This window comes from Lagopus muta, chromosome 4 (genome assembly GCF_023343835.1).
Source record: "Lagopus muta isolate bLagMut1 chromosome 4, bLagMut1 primary, whole genome shotgun sequence".
In the NCBI taxonomy this organism is placed as follows: domain Eukaryota; kingdom Metazoa; phylum Chordata; class Aves; order Galliformes; family Phasianidae; genus Lagopus; species Lagopus muta.
The window spans coordinates 54193693-54209663 of record NC_064436.1 but is presented as its reverse complement, the minus strand read 5'-3'; the positions used below and the strand labels follow the sequence as shown (position 1 = coordinate 54209663).

At 41.2% G+C, this 15971-nt stretch overlaps 1 protein-coding gene across 1 annotated transcript in view; it reads right to left on the bottom strand.

Annotated features, from left to right (window-relative positions):
• Positions 1 to 15971, bottom strand: part of PPARGC1A (PPARG coactivator 1 alpha) — a 345221-nt gene that overhangs the window by 108349 nt on the left and 220901 nt on the right. The window lies entirely within an intron of this gene.

The following is a 15971-nucleotide window of genomic DNA, read 5'->3' as shown; positions in this document are numbered from 1 at the left end:
GCTCTTTTAGTCACCTGTTCTCCAGCTGAGGCATAATTCAGTGCAAAATTTCCACAGCTTACGAACTAGACAATGGCAGTACTACTTTGCAGTTTTGTTTGAAAATGAGAGCTGTTATTGACTGTATGTGGAGAGGCCGAACCAATGACTTCCACTGATAGAACTTTACTCTCTTGGGCAATGTACTCAATCAACCTGTGCATGTCCGTTGCAAGGCACACGATGAAGCGACTGGGGCACTGAAGTGGTAGGAGCAGAGATCTAGGGGAAGAGAGGCGAAGGCAATCTCAGAAAATTCCATATGTAGAGTCCTAGAGGTCTGAAAATTGTTTCAAGCATTTTGGGGATGAGAGCTCTGTGTGGAGGCTGGTTGGGATTATGCTGGCTTTGATAAAGATTAAGCGGGGCTTAGAAAAGATACACCAGCACATGAGTCAGAGTACCATGAGCTTCAGCCACTGAAGAGAAAAACGTGGATACTTTACAGAAAAGCTCCAAAGTTCGTTTGCAGTGGAGCTGGCCACCAACGTTTTCCAGAATGCAAATAGTAATAACACAGTTTTTCAATACAGAACAGCAACTGAAGAAACCACAGCCATCTAAGACCTAGGTGTGAAAGTTGTTTTCCAAATGAAGAATGGGAGAGTTCTTCCTGCACCAAGAAATAGCTAGTTTGATTTCAGAAAAAAGGCACACTGGATGCAGCACCAAGCAATGCTGGTGACAAGAACCAATGAATTAAGACAGCTAACGTGCGATGAAAAGACACAGCGTGATATTAATAATGCTCACCTTTAAAGAAGCATGATAGAACCATGGCATTTACTATCAGTGCTTATCAGAGGCATCTTTAGTGATTTCAGCACCTTTAATGCATGTCTCACAAAAGAAACGTCTCTGAAGAGTGCTGACTTCAATGTTTTTCCTACCACTAACAGCTGCCTTACAGGAAAGATCACATGAAGCTTCCCTCTTCCACTTCTGTGCATTTCCTCATTTAATTGAATGGGATTCAAGAGCAAGAGTAAAAAGAGTTCAAATTGTCCCTTTGGGGATTTGTTCACCAGAAATTACTCATTCATGCCATGACATTTTGAGGGAATATCATAATGTCGTTTTGGACACAATGTCATAACTTAGAGGAACAGAAGAATAAGATGGAAACATCAATTATGATAAAAAGAAGGGTGTAAAAATCATAGCTTTGCCTTCCATCAAGGGAAGGCTCCAGTTCTACAGCTCTGCACCACATGCTTCCATGTCCAGGCAGGCACCATCTGCCCTGACAGAGCCACCTGTGGGTAATACCACCAACTTTGTTCACACAGCTCATCCTAAATCCTCCATGAACTCTGGAGGACAGAAGTACTATTGAGAGGTGCATGGTGTAAGACAGCAGGCCAGGAGAGTTGTTCTCTCCAGCAACTCCAGGAGAGTTGGACAGGTAGGATCTGGCCCTTTCTCACTGCACTTTGCTTGTAGTAACAAAGGACTGACACAGGTCTGCTTGTCTGACAGCACTACAGAATGGGACCAGAATGCAAAACCTTTATAAACATTTGTACACACATGAATATGTACATATGTACATGAACTGTATATGTATGTAAGAGTGTCCAGTTATTTCAGTGATGCTGTGTCATGCACCAATACTAAATCACATTAGCAATACCACTATACAATGCAGTGTTACTTTTCAGAAAGGTGAAAAATAAATGAAGAATCATTTATTTAGAGCACTGAGTTCTAGCTGGAAGGCTGTATGATGGAGGCATTTAACATGGGAACGCAGTCTTCCTCCCAGCAGCCTACCAGGTCACGCATGCCCTGTGCAAAGCAGTGGCTCAGAATCCCTACCAACAACACCCCTTGCACAGCTGATGAGAAATGAGCCGGGAAGTAAATACAGTTGCTATGGTCCAGATGCTTCTACCACAAAAATCAGCCCAGCATCTGACAGCAGCCAGCCCTCCAGTAAGCAGCCAGAACAGCCTGAGGAATGGGACTGCAGGAATCTGAGCTGGGAACACTCATCCTGCTTCTGGCAAATGGACAGTCAGAATGCCTCCCCTTGCACTTCAGCCTCTAGAGTCACCACCTTCAGTGCAAAGAAGTTGCACTGCTCTTTAAGAGGGTGGGGAATGTCCCAGGTGGGCTACAGCTTGAGGAAAAGGAGACACCACCCTAACCTGCGTGCATAGAGAACCAGAATAGCAATCCTCTGCCCGTCTTCAACTTGTAAGCTGATTTATATTAATTAAATATAAATGCAATTATGAATGAGTTATTTTAATCAAGATCTAATATGTTAAAATGAATCCATCTGTTTTGTTGTAAACAAACTTCAAGGGACAAGATTCAAAGTTTGGAAAAATATAAACCAGTGCTAAGTGACACCTTTATGGACTATGCCTGATTTTAAATTACTTATTTACTCTTCATATATTATTTCACCTACCATGTAAATTTTCACTCTTCATGTGTTACAGCTACTACTCTAAAATTAAAAAGGTACTAAACATTTTAAAACAGTGCACTGAGCAGCATGAGAGCTCCCATATTTGCAAATATTTGCAGCCAGGACACTCCAGCCTGGCCGGGCTTCCTGGCCTCTAAGTCTCAGCTTGAGAAGTATGCTTGCACATCAGGCTTCTGTCACTGTGCTGCTATAATTATTCTGTTTGTCAGCTACTGCTGCAGCTTCAATTCATTTAGCAATAGACTTTTTGGATTGCATTCATTATAAAAATAACACTTTTTTTTTTTTTTTTGCATAGGAAGTTACAATGGTTTATTAATCCATCAACAGACTACCTAAAAATATGATCAGTAACGCTGTGTGGAACGTTATTCCTTATACACTTTAGGAAGTTTGTCAATTAATGCTTCAAAACATTATGACTGCATTGAAGCTTTCAAAAAAAGAAAACAACAAAAACAACCCAAAACCTTGTGAAAAGAACCATATCCCTGGAAAATTCTGCTGATTCAGAAAAAAACACTGTAAATCTTACACTTGACAACACTATCTTTATGAACTTATTAAAAAATATATGATATTTGCAAAAGTTTAAAAGAAAAGTATTAGACCTAGCATTTGATTAATGAATCCCTGTCTAAACCAACTCCATTAGGCTGCTGTTCCTCAGCCCTGCCTTTTAGACAGCTCTCAAAACAATGACCAGGACTGCTCCTTTCCCAAGTATCTCACTAGGAGAAAACATCTGAGAAGAGTGCTGGCTCAATATGGCATGGCTCTCAACTGGGTAGAAGCAACGAAATGCATCACAGTTCCTTGAACAACGAGAGGCCCTTCAACGACACAACTGTTAATGGGCAACGACTGAGTCCCAGCAGCAGCAGAGCACATCTCATCCCTCACTGCACCCACGTGCAGACAGAGCTGTAAGCAACACCTTGCTACAGCTGAGGGGATGCACACAGTGCTGTGTGGCACCCACCTTACGTGCAAAGGGCGACGCATTCGAGGCCTTGCTTTAATAACGCTGCTTACCACAGTGCTGCACCAAATATTTTGGTTGATATTTAAATCATTCATGAACACTAAACTCGTCTTCTTTTCTTTAATAGAAGAATAAAAGCATCAGATTCAGAAGCTGACCTTTTTACTCTGCTATATAAACCCATTAAGAATACAGAGAAACATATCCCAAACATAAAAAGCTTTGAAATATCAATTTAAAGGCTACTTTCTGCTATATCCTTTATTGTAAATGTTACCAAGAAAAAGGCAGAAACCAAAAATCAATTTTTAATATATTCCTTCCTACCACAGGGCATCGGAAACATTAACGGTTTCTGTATCTACACGGCTACTCCTATAAGCTTTGCTCTTCTCACTTTCGCCTTTAAAACATGATTAATGCATGTTTGCACATACATTTAAAGAATTTCTGGATATAAATTAATTAACAACGCAGCACACACAAACAACTTTCCCATTGTTTGATTACCCAGAACAACATTCTGGTATTTACACTGCTGCTGCAACTCACGCAAGTGAAAATGTCGCACATTTGGTGTGAGCAAACTGTGTTCCCAGCAAACCAAAAACCCAGGCTGGAAACACTTCCAGCTCCGTTCTGAAGCTGCTTCTGTTCTGCAGAACTAAATTAGCCCTGTATAGGAAAATAAATAAATGAATAAACTGAAATTTCTCTGCCTGTAAGCATTTTACAGACTGAAGTCCCACTGAAAATCACAACTGCAATGGAATCATTAGGAGGCAGCTCTGTTTGCCTGAGTGCCGTATGAGCAAAGGGGAAGACCGGTCGTGTGTAACACAAGCGTGGATTTCAGCTGCTTCCCAACATCTCCCTTCTCCCTCATCAGTACTTCTGCACACACACCCTTCTGGATAGAACTGCATGCTCCATATCTCAAGCCTGCTTTCCTTCTGTTTCCCTCTGTTACTTCAGCTTTCAGGCTTTCATTGCCACTGATGTTCAACTGTTTGGTTGGGGCTACGGAGATGAGGGTGGAAATTTCCTCTGCAGTCAACAAAAAGCAGTGGGTGCCTTTGCAAGCCCACAGAGAGGTCTAGATTAGGAAGCTAATTAATTAGGGATTAGGAGCCTAAATTACATGGACCTCTCTGTTCCCAGCTCAGGTATTTCCACCGAGAGGACCGGTTCACCACGTGCCCAGACAAAGGGAGCTGACTGGGTCTGGGTGCATTCCTCACACAACACGCTCCTGCACAGTTTGCACAGTATGCTTCTCTGCCCATCTCTCCCAATATTGCACATGCATGTACATTATTAGCACACTAATAAAATGAAACCACAAAAAGTCATGCAAATTAGTAATTTCATCCTGGAATTTGGGCAGCTAAACATCTGCAGCCAGTTGTGCCAGTGACACACATGAACCTCGGGACAGGCAGACACCTCACACAGGAAAAAGACAACTGGAGAAAAGTGAGAGGCTTTGAAACCATTGCAGGAAATGCTTACACTACATCTGCTTGGGTTTCAGGCTAGTTTTGCCTTCTTCTATCTACCACCAAGCATTCAAGATTGTCCCATGCCTAGATAAATGTTTGTCAAGCTACTGGATAATCATGGGGAGACTGACCCTGGTATTATTGGAAATATCAGTATTTCAGAAAGTAATATTACAACAGTATTATTACAGTAAGATTGCAATACTATGGAAGTACAGGAAATTGTCCCTCTGCCTGTAAACACATCATTTACAGCCTACACTGCTGCACATACAAAGCATCTTCCCCAAAAGACTTGGCTCCACAAATGTGAAGGGGATAAATCACACACCCGACGTACTAAAATGAAGCAACATTAAAACCAACTCTTCACTTCATATAAAAGCCATCATGTGTATCATGTCATTTAAAAGTGATTCTTTAAGTGGTAAAGAAAACAGCAGAAACCAACAGAGATCTGACAAGCATTCTCCTCCCTACCCCATCCTATTAGTGAAGCAGGGGAGTCATCCATGGGATTTAGAGTTAATTATACAGTTTCAGCACCAAGTGACTAGAGTAAGTAAAGGTCTATTTAAACTATTTAACCTAGAGCTCAACCCCAAAGGTCAACACAGTGTTCCAGCCAGGGCACCACTACCAAGCTGGGGCCAGGAGACCATGTTCTACACCCAGAGATGGGGCTGCTGGAGGTGACACGTGCTTACTGAATGCACCTACACATCAGAGTTATTACTGCAGTGCCTCATAGCAGCAGGCAACTCTTGTCCCCAGTTTTAACGATAATCATGATGTCATTAATACGTAGATCTCATTTTGGGATGACCACTGCCAAACTACAGGCATAGCAACAGTACTGTGGAACACCTGCTAGCCTGCAGAGACCTGATGCTGTCATGAGCAAGGAGCACTTCCTGAAACAAAGTGGAAACTCTGAAGCCCCTCAAGAGAACCAGACTTACACACTTTTTCATGTTGGTCTCTGTTACCTACTGATGTCCTGCCCAACCTGCTGCGGAGGACTTGCAAGTGTAGAGTAAACAAGCATAAGGTAAAGCTTTTAGCAGCATGCATCTGAGCATTAATTGAAATGCCTCAAGGCAGAGTAAAAATGCTGAAACATTTACATGAGATGAATAGAACTTGGATAAGAAAAAAGGAGCTATTCACAATGGTTTTCTCCATAGCTATCCACATCAATTAGACTTAAAACACAATGACTTTTTGAGTTAAGTTTTCAAAACTAAAGCCCTTCGCAAAGAACCCCTAGGTCTGAGAAAATACAGCTCAATGAAATTGCCCAGAACTATTTTTAACAAAATAGTGCTTATAGGATTTGTCTTTTTATAGCAGGTTTAGAAGATACTGAGTTTTGTTTTTCTCTCAGAGCACATCAGGAGAACGCTGTGGATACATAACATTCCCCTGACAAATGCTCCAAAAGAAAAACAAAACTCCACTCAATACAGAGAGAATTGCCACTAGCTCCTGGCACCAGATTCTGAGCAGCATCTTCCACTCCCTGCAAAACAGGACTCTGAAGTGGTTATCTGAATTAGTGGGCAATGTATCATGGTCCCACACAACTTACCGCAGAAGCTAGTTATCTGACTCCTGAAGATGTGCAGTCAATTTCTCATCTGAATTTGCTGAGATCATCTTTAACTCCAAAAGCTCAGCTCGCCTTCCTGGCCTAGACTGAAGGGCTATCTGCTATCGAAGGTATCGCCTTTGGGTAATTCCTTGTAGATCATCATCATATAATCTCATCTCCTTCTCTTGGACAAAGTAAGCAGAATGAGTTTCTTAAGTCTGTAATTGTAAGGCCTATTTTCTAGAGATTGAGTGAATTTTCTACTGACTTTAATGCTGCCAGGATTTACTCTTGGAGCCTCAGCTAGGGTAACTTCTGTACACAGAGGTCAGCAGAAAATGTAGCTAAACCATCTCTGAGACGTTCAGATTCCAAGTAATATCCTGCAAATCTGTCACCATACACTTAATATTTTGCAATCTACTGTAATTAAGGCTTAACAATCAGAGGAAAAATCTTTGAAGTTCAGCATTTCAGTAGTGTGTTATAACATCAAGTGCTATTTTGTATGACCCTGATTCTGTTCAATAACCAATTTCCAATCTATAAAACAGCTTGTTCAAAGCAGATAGAGGAAAAAAAACCAGTATGAATAACACAGTGTGGCTAGCACAGTCCCTACACTCAGTTATTTACCAAATGTTATGCTGGTGACAGTGGAATGCCTGGCAAAAGCCAGACAGTAAATCACATAAAATTATACTCTCATGCAACCTTAAATTTTGCATTTTAATTGGTTTTAAACAGATTCTGACAGTGTTATAGCCTAAAATAAGCAATATAGTTCTAGATAACAGAAAAATAAAATGAGAGATCAGAAAATAGTAATAAGACTGATGAATGGATTTGCTCCCTCCCATAGCAGTTCATTTTATGCCTCTTAAATTGCTGGTAAGCAAAATGGAGCCCATCCCTCTTCTCAGGCTCGAGCATTGCTTGAGTGCTGCTTGAATTTGGAGTGCTACTAACAGGAAACTCATAGGAATTTCTATAATGAGCACCTTCATGGCTGATGAACTGGAAATCAAAGACCTGCAAGCATGTGGCAAATCAAGCTGAAGATCCTGAGCAGCCTGGGACAGCTTTATTTCCCTGCGAGTTGGGCAGAGAGCTGTAATAACATGCTGCACCTGTACTATATGCACATACAACATGCTACCTCTGGGTTTGTATTTAAAATTTTCAGACATAAAAGGCATATTTTTTCCAAGAATGAACTTCAACAGAAGGGATATTTTCTTACATGTTTTGTTCTATTTTTGTTGGCAGTAAGGTACTTAAACGATCCTGTCTGGGTCCTTGGAAAACGTATGCTACTCAGTATAGCTCTCAGGGCCCAAACTCCCTTACAAGAGCTTGAACTTGATATCCACGAATAGGCAAAAAGTCAGAAGCCTCAATACAAATGCTATAATATGTATCCTAATAGCTTTACTGCTGAGAGACTTGTGTCTGTTTTTATTGTTCATAAAATGTGTATTGATAACTACTTAACTAGATAAATAATTTCCACATATGACTTTCCTAATAACCTATATCAAACCATGAAATCTAATACTTGAGGTATGACCCATCCATGAAATCAGGCAATGTCACCCCTAATTTTGAAAGTAATACTATTGTAAATACTGCAGCAAAGTATATGATATAAATGCAAGTGCACCATAATATCTACAGTATACGTGTATTAATGCAACCATTAAACAGAATACTACTGCCACAATGTTTAGATTACTGTAAGCAGAAGTAATACACGTTGGGTTACATCATTTTTCTGTGGTAATTATTAGAATACTACATTACCCATAAGAAACTGTCATTCATCATCAAGACACGTAAGTAACCCCATTTATCTGCCATTTCAGAACAGCACAAGCACAGCTGTCCTCTGGAGACAGAGCTCATGCTGAGGAGCAGTACCACATATTCCAGGAACACAAAAGATTAAAGTTCTTGTGTTTCTGACTTTTTAACTACTCCGTGACACTGACAGGACTCCATTCTAGAGGTGTTTGCTACAGGAACACCTAGATACTGCAGTAGCAGAGACTTTTTCCTAAACTGATTAATGCTGATCCTCGTCAATGAAGATGATGAAAGGCCAAAAACTTCTGAGATACTCAGAGCTGTTTGGCTTTCAAAAAAAAGCCATAAATATTTACTGGGCTTGAAATGTGAACTGAAAACCCTCATTTGACCAGCAGTTTTGAGGGCATCCTTGTTCCCTTCCAAATCCTGTTCTCAGGAAAAAGACAGGTGCTGCACTGCTGGGTCAGCTCTTGCTGGAACCAAGAGGACATCTCTCACTCCTCACTGCATTAAACTCTGAACCTTGATCCAACAGAAACAGACTGACAACATTAATGGCCTCCTACTCCAGTCTGTTTCTGAAGCTTCAGGATCAGAAATGTAACAAATGTTTTTCATAGAATTTTACAGAAAAATATATTCCGCTCAAGACAATAAGAGCTTATCCCTGTAGGAAATGTACAAAATATAGAGCGACACTGGGATAAGCCACACAAATAACTAGGAAGGAAACAATGGTGAGAAATAAGGTTTTTGATCTGGAGAACCAGATCTCCATCCTGGGATTGCAGCCATCTACGTGAGATTCCTGTTATTTTTGTGTGCTTCTACAGTACAAAGGAGCCCACAAAGCCTGAGTTTGAGCAGTTCATCCCCCTGGGTGACACTTAGCAGGATGGGAGATGTTCATCTACTGAGAGAGGAACTGAGCAGATTTCTGCTCTCCAGGACTAAGTAGCACTAAACCCAGCCCATGAGAAGCAAACTGGGGAAGAAAATACACATAATGGCCTCAGTCCAACAAAGAGAGAAAAATTCAGAGGAAAAAGAAGGGGTACACCTTTAACAGAGGGATATAATTAACCATTCAAACAATTTATCAAGGCTTTCCAGGTGTTTTCAGTCAGTGGCAATTTTAAATCAAGGTCGGACGCTTTATTTCCAAAAGAAATGCTCTTGTTCAAGCAGGAATTATTTCAGGAAGTTTGACAGTATATGTTACAAGACGAGGTCAGGCTAGATTCTCACAGTACTCCCTTCTGGCATTATCTATGAATCTATAAAAGAGAAAAGATTTAATTGATGAAGTTTAGCCCCATTAGCCTCTCATTATCAGATGACATTGTCATCGTTAATCTTTGACTCCAAAAGACTATAGATCCAAATTCAACCTTTTCTCTCTAATTTTATATACATTTTATGTCTATGATATACACACATGGTTACAAGGGATTATAAAATCTACCCTTTACCTTTCCCCTGTATTAAGCACACAGAAAACATATGCACATTTCAGAAGTATTCTATTTTCAGGGCAGTGACGTTCTCCTTTTATTTTTAGTGGATCCTTTTTTCAGTAGATTTTTAAAGAGAAAGAAAGGAAAATTGATTTAGAACGGCCAAAGATATCCAGGGATTGCTATTATGAAGATCTGGGGCTGCGTGGAAAATTATGTGCAAAAAGTCATACCCACATGAGTGACATAAACGTACTTTTTAGCTTAGTGACAATCTTGTACAGATGCCCTCAGCCACATACAGATGTGCTCATAACGGTGCTCCAAAGAAATCATGGCTTTTGAAAACTTGTTGAAGCTGGGTTTTGGACACACGGTGAATTCAGACCAGCAATTCTCTTCCATCCACTTACAATCTCCCAAAAGTTTTCAAAGGAAAGGAGAAATAACTGAAAGTTCTAAGACAGCACATCAACTTCATATCTCTTTGCATCACTGGATTCCAATCCACTTCCCATGCATTTAAGTATTTTTTTTAAACTATCCCTCCCTTCCAAACGTCACCTCAGACGTGAATTACTGACAAAACTGGACTGCCGTAAGTTATTTCATCTAGTTTCATTACAGGGAAAGAAGGAAAACAATCTGTGGAGTGTGTTTTTGCTTAGATTGGCCTTCAGCTGAAGAACAACTGTGATTTAAGAATATCTGAGACACGCAGAATGTATAAATAGAGAAATCAGAGATGAAATATTGAGTTGACAGAAGTCAATGGTAAAACTGTGAATTTTATTTCATGCCAAGCATACGGTCTCTCCCCAACCCCGTATCTCCATTTCCTAGTGCTATTTTTATTCCCATTATGTAAGAGGGAATAAGCATAAATGCAAAGCTGAATTGTTGAAGTGTTAGAACCCAGGTTTCTGGAGTGACTAATAACAGAGAAAAAAAAAAAACCAAAAAACAGGTAGAGGCAACTAATTTAGGCACAGATGGAGGTCTTAAACTCTTGGAAATGGCCACGGAGTCTCCCTGATGCTCGGCATCTCCACAGCATGGGATGTCAGTCAGTGGTGGTTGACAAGGCAGCAAGGCAGCTCTGCAACATGGGCTGCTCCCGAATGAATTCACCACACAGAGAACTCACACCAAGAGCTTTCTCTCTGTTCCTCTCTTCTCAATGTTAGAAAGGATCTTTCTCTCCAATAGGCAACTGAAGAATGAATAAATCCACGCCCCATTTTCAACAGTTTGCTTCTCAGAAGAACAAAGTAAAGAAAGATATTTATAGCTCAAATCTAAAGTAAACCTTACCTGAGAAGGCGGATTAGACAAAAGTCCTTTTTTATCTGAGGTTTCTGCTACAGATTAGGGAGGATTAAGAAAGCATCCTGCTCTTTCTGCCGTGGGAACAACTGCAGCAAAGTGGAAGTTTTAGAAGGATCACATTAATGGGAAATTCCAACAATGCTTAGAGGTAGACACAAAAGTTTTTCTAACAGCCTGTGTCGCTTCCTGATAGCTGACGACAGACAGAGTTCAAAACAAGTAGTTTGGGTTAATAGTGTACTTGCATGTAAATACATAAAAGCTTCAGCGCCGTAAAGCTAATTTAAAAAAGGACATTTCTCTTTATAGTTCCCATGAGTATAATAGAAGCTATGATATTCTTTCTACCATAATGTAAGTTTCATTAAAGAGCTGGAGCTATAATTGTCTACATCAGTACATAGCGGCAGACTGGATAAATTGTCTACATAAATTGCTTAATACAACTTCAAGCCTGTTTCCAGAGCACTGGTAACTCCTACAGCTGTAGCAGCCGGTCCAGCTGAGGTTATGCCACCATTTGAAACTTGGTAATGATTCCAAAGGAAAGAGAATGACCCCCAAACCCATAAAATAACTCGGCGCTGAGCTGCACAAACAGCACTGCACTAAACATCAAACCTGCTCGCTGTATCCTACGGTGGACACAATTATGCGTCCATAATGCTGGAGATTTATGTGACAATTATGTATATGAAGTGATATGCAGGCTATTATCATTCTTAATAAATCAATAAAGTCAACTGAAAAATTAAACTGAACATATATGGAACATTTGACAGCAGATATATTTCAGTCTCTTAAGCGCTGTCATTTTCATTGCAATTTACTGCCTACCCTCCAAGAGGGTTAAATCAGAAAAGTGAATAAAGAAAGGGAAGAGGTCTCAGGAAAAGAACTACAGTGCACTGAATTGCAATTTAACAGTAAATCAGCGTGGCAGAAGGAAATTTTTGTCATAACAGGGCAGTAACATTTTTTAAAAGCCAGTTTTGTCTTGAACTTGAAGCTAATGTTCATTAATGGCAATTTTAGGACTGTACTAAAATATAAAATATACTACAAATGTATGGATGTAATTTCATTGGTTTAAGGTTTCTGTGCATTATTCCTCATAAAATATGAATGCCGCTATTGACTCGGTAGGTAGGATGCAAAGTATCTTCTTTTTAAAGCCAGAGAGGAAAGAGGGAAATCTCTGAGACAACAGCCATTTTCCAGCACAATGTGTAGACTCAGCACTCTGCAGGCCGATTTTTTTTTTTTTTTTATAAGCCTTGGCCACATTCTTACTTTCTACAAGATATATTTGCATGACGGATTTAAGTTTGCCTCTTTTCATCTTGCAAAATGCCGAGTATTTGACTTCAGAATGCATCACCTACTCCGTAATCACACACAAACGCACCAATGTGCGGTGCGCACTCGCACACAGCACTTCTATAAATGCATACACAGGAATATCATCTGAAAGAAATGATCCTAACGAGCATGTGAGGATTTGCAGTTGTTATCCCTGGTGCTCCACGCCAGCCAGCAGTAACAAAGCAAGCAGCATATGCAGCACACCCATGTGTACACGCACATTAAAAGCTTCTTCATGAGCACCTGCACGAGTCTGAATTCCCTGCCCTCTTTTGTGGAAGTTATCGCTGTATTAGATGTTGTTGAACATATTTGATATGAAAGCATTGTCTGTTTGCTACCAGTATCTAACGAGTATCTCCCCCAGAGTTGCCAGCAAGGTGCTGATTAATTAACTGAAGTAGTGAAGCTGAATCGTACAACAGCTGTTTGGAGAATTGTCATTAACTTGGTCTCTTTCTCCATCTATTCACTCGCTTGCAGCGCTACTGCTAAACTGAGGATTTGGGAAACTCCCCATCAAACCTACCTGCACTTGTTTGCGTTCCACGATCAGAAAGGGGCAGCCAGCCATGGCCTATGTTAAGAAGAGTAGAAAGGAGGGAGAAAACTCCAAGAAACTTCCCTCAGGTCGCAGCTCCGCTGTCAGCGTTAGGGGCAGCTGGCAGGCACTGCTCCTGCAGCACACGTGCCCAGGCTGGCAGGGGGGCTGAGCCCCTGCCCTGGGCAGCAAGATGCAGTCCTGCTCTGTGGGCAGCAGCAGGGCCAGCAGCCACACAGGGTGCCACAACCTGTGGGCCTCAGCTGCCCCTGCAACAAAGATGATTATTCAGGAGAGCATAATCTGCATTAAGTGAGAGGCAAGCGGGGGAGTGTCGGTCCGACATGCGTTGGCAAAGAAGTCATGCCAGTGGGGCTGTCTGCACCTGGGGGAACTACAGAGGGTCCCCAGCGCAGACTGCCAACAAAAAGGCATGATGACTTTTTTTCTTTGCTTTGGTGAAATTAAAGCAAGACTAAGTTTGGCTCTCAGGCGATGACCTGATCGCCCCAATAAGCTCTGCTTACCCCACTGACGTGCCCTGCCACGACATGCCAGGGATCGCAATGCCAACACCAGCTGCAGTGGTAACTGCTGCTCCGTGCAATTTAATTTAATATCGCATTCCTTCACGTAGGCCTGGCTTCACTGTGTTTGGGAATTACAAAAACTGGAAATTACACATGTGATTAAACACCATCTAATCACTCCATGTACTAAATAAGCCAAAATGCATCTGAAAAATATATCAGGTGCAATTTTTGCATGGAACAAATGAACGCGGGAATGTATTGCATTGATATAGATGGAGCATCTGCCTTGCGATAAAATTAAGTCTTGTGACAGAAATAAATCACTGTAGGGGAGAATGTAAACCATTATCCAATAGGATTTCCTCTTTTCTTCTTATGTGACAGGACTTATTGGATTCCCTGATGTTAGACAGCTAAGTGCATCCATGATATGATGATAAATCAGCAAGACTACATGATTTGAAATTTAACAGCTACTTATTTTTGAGATGTTAAGATAAAGGAAAAAACACTTTGATTTCTGCAAGTAACTATTAAATTGGGAATCTCCTTTTCTGATAATCTGATATTCTGTTCCTGTGTCATATCATCAAACAATGCCAACAACCAGCAGTGGGTAAAATAGATTTTGGACTAAGATGAATAAGGGAACCACTTATCTTTCTTTTTTCTTTTCCAATATTCACAGTTTTATCTAAAGAACGCTGCAGAAAGGTTACTGTTGACATAAAAATGTACTGTTCTTATTACATTTTCGTTTTTGCATGAATATATACTTAAACGGAGGGGAAAAAATGTTTTTGTTACTTCCTTTCTGCATTTGAATGAAAAAATCCATAAGCTACGTTAAAAATACAGAATAAATAATGGAACTTCAGCATGTATAGAGGTTGATAAATGTGATTCACAAAACATACTTTCATGTTTTAATAGCTTTCCATTGTTAGAAGTATGCTATTAATTAGTGGAAAAATGGATTCATCTATCCAGGATGTACCTGTATTTCTTGGGTTTAACTCTTTTCTCACTATCATGACTTTGGACTACAGTTTCAGAACACAAGCAGGTACTGGAGGAAGAGTGGAAGACAGGTAAGACTTCTGTGGGTACATTCTTAGGTGATATCCCAGGAAAGTCACCGCAAATAAATAAAACAAGAATCACAATTAAGTAAATATTAAGGTCATGATTAAAATAGAAGTGAAGAGATGAAGGCAAGCAACATCAGTGACAGCACTCCTAAGCACAGTGACAGTGCAGCTGCACTTGGGGAAAGGCAGCAGCAACCTGAAGCTGATTAACTTAGCCAGTATGCGGATGTCTCACTTTGGGGCACGCTGCACTTCAGAGGCATCACACCATGACCGTCACCAGGCGGCCACTCACCGAGTCCTCCTGTGCAATCACCTTGCAGCAGCACTGCTGGCTCGAGCGGGACAGAGGGCAGAAGCCCCAAGTGCTGCTCACTTGTAATTAGGGTAATCCCCTTCACGAGCCTGAACTGCTCTAGCTCTGTCTGTCTTCAGGCAGATCTAACTCCCCACGACAGCACCACAAAAGCTGTTAAAGAAATGTAAACCGCTTCAGCTGGGTGTCAGCTTCTAATTAGCGTGTAGAGCACAGACAGGAATGCTTCACCCAGCAGAATGAAATGCAGTAATTCAGCTACAACATTGATGAAGCGCTACGGTGGGTAACACCGGGCTCTGCTCTAGACAGGGACGCATCCTCACAGTTCAGACAGGGAAAAACCCCATTCCTCCTAAGTGTTGCTCTCACCCTGACAGGAGAGCAGGGTACTGCATGGGTGGGGATTGGTTATGGCTTGGTTGACAGAGGCGTGCTGACTGGAAGCTGCCAGTGCACCATTGGGAAGCATAATACCACAGGAGCAGGCAGCTTCATCCTAGCCACACTGCGTGCTACAAGCCCTGGCAGACAGCTTTCTGCAAAGAGAAATGAAGACAGAAGGGATGACAGAAGAGCTGCCCTTGAGGGACAAACCCAAAAGGCAGTTGTCTGGAGGCTGAGATAAATCAGACAGCAATGCAAACAGACTGCTATGGGACTGAGAGGGGTGAGATGCTCTGCTGGGAGTACAGCCAGACAGTCAGCAGTGAAGTTGTGTGCAAGAAGAATGTTTTGCCCAGTTCTCCAATTCTAGGGTAAATTCGGTGTAAAGTGGCCTATAAAGGGTGATCCTGAAATGGCGTCCTATCCCAAAAGATGAGACATTTAGTGTTGTACCACCAAACATAACATGAGTTTTGCACCCCAGAGAGCAAGAGCAAAGCCTAAGGCATCCCTAATTACCTGCTCAAAAACACACATAGCTCCCAAATATGCTGTTCATGCTATTGTAGCAGTAATGTTGAAA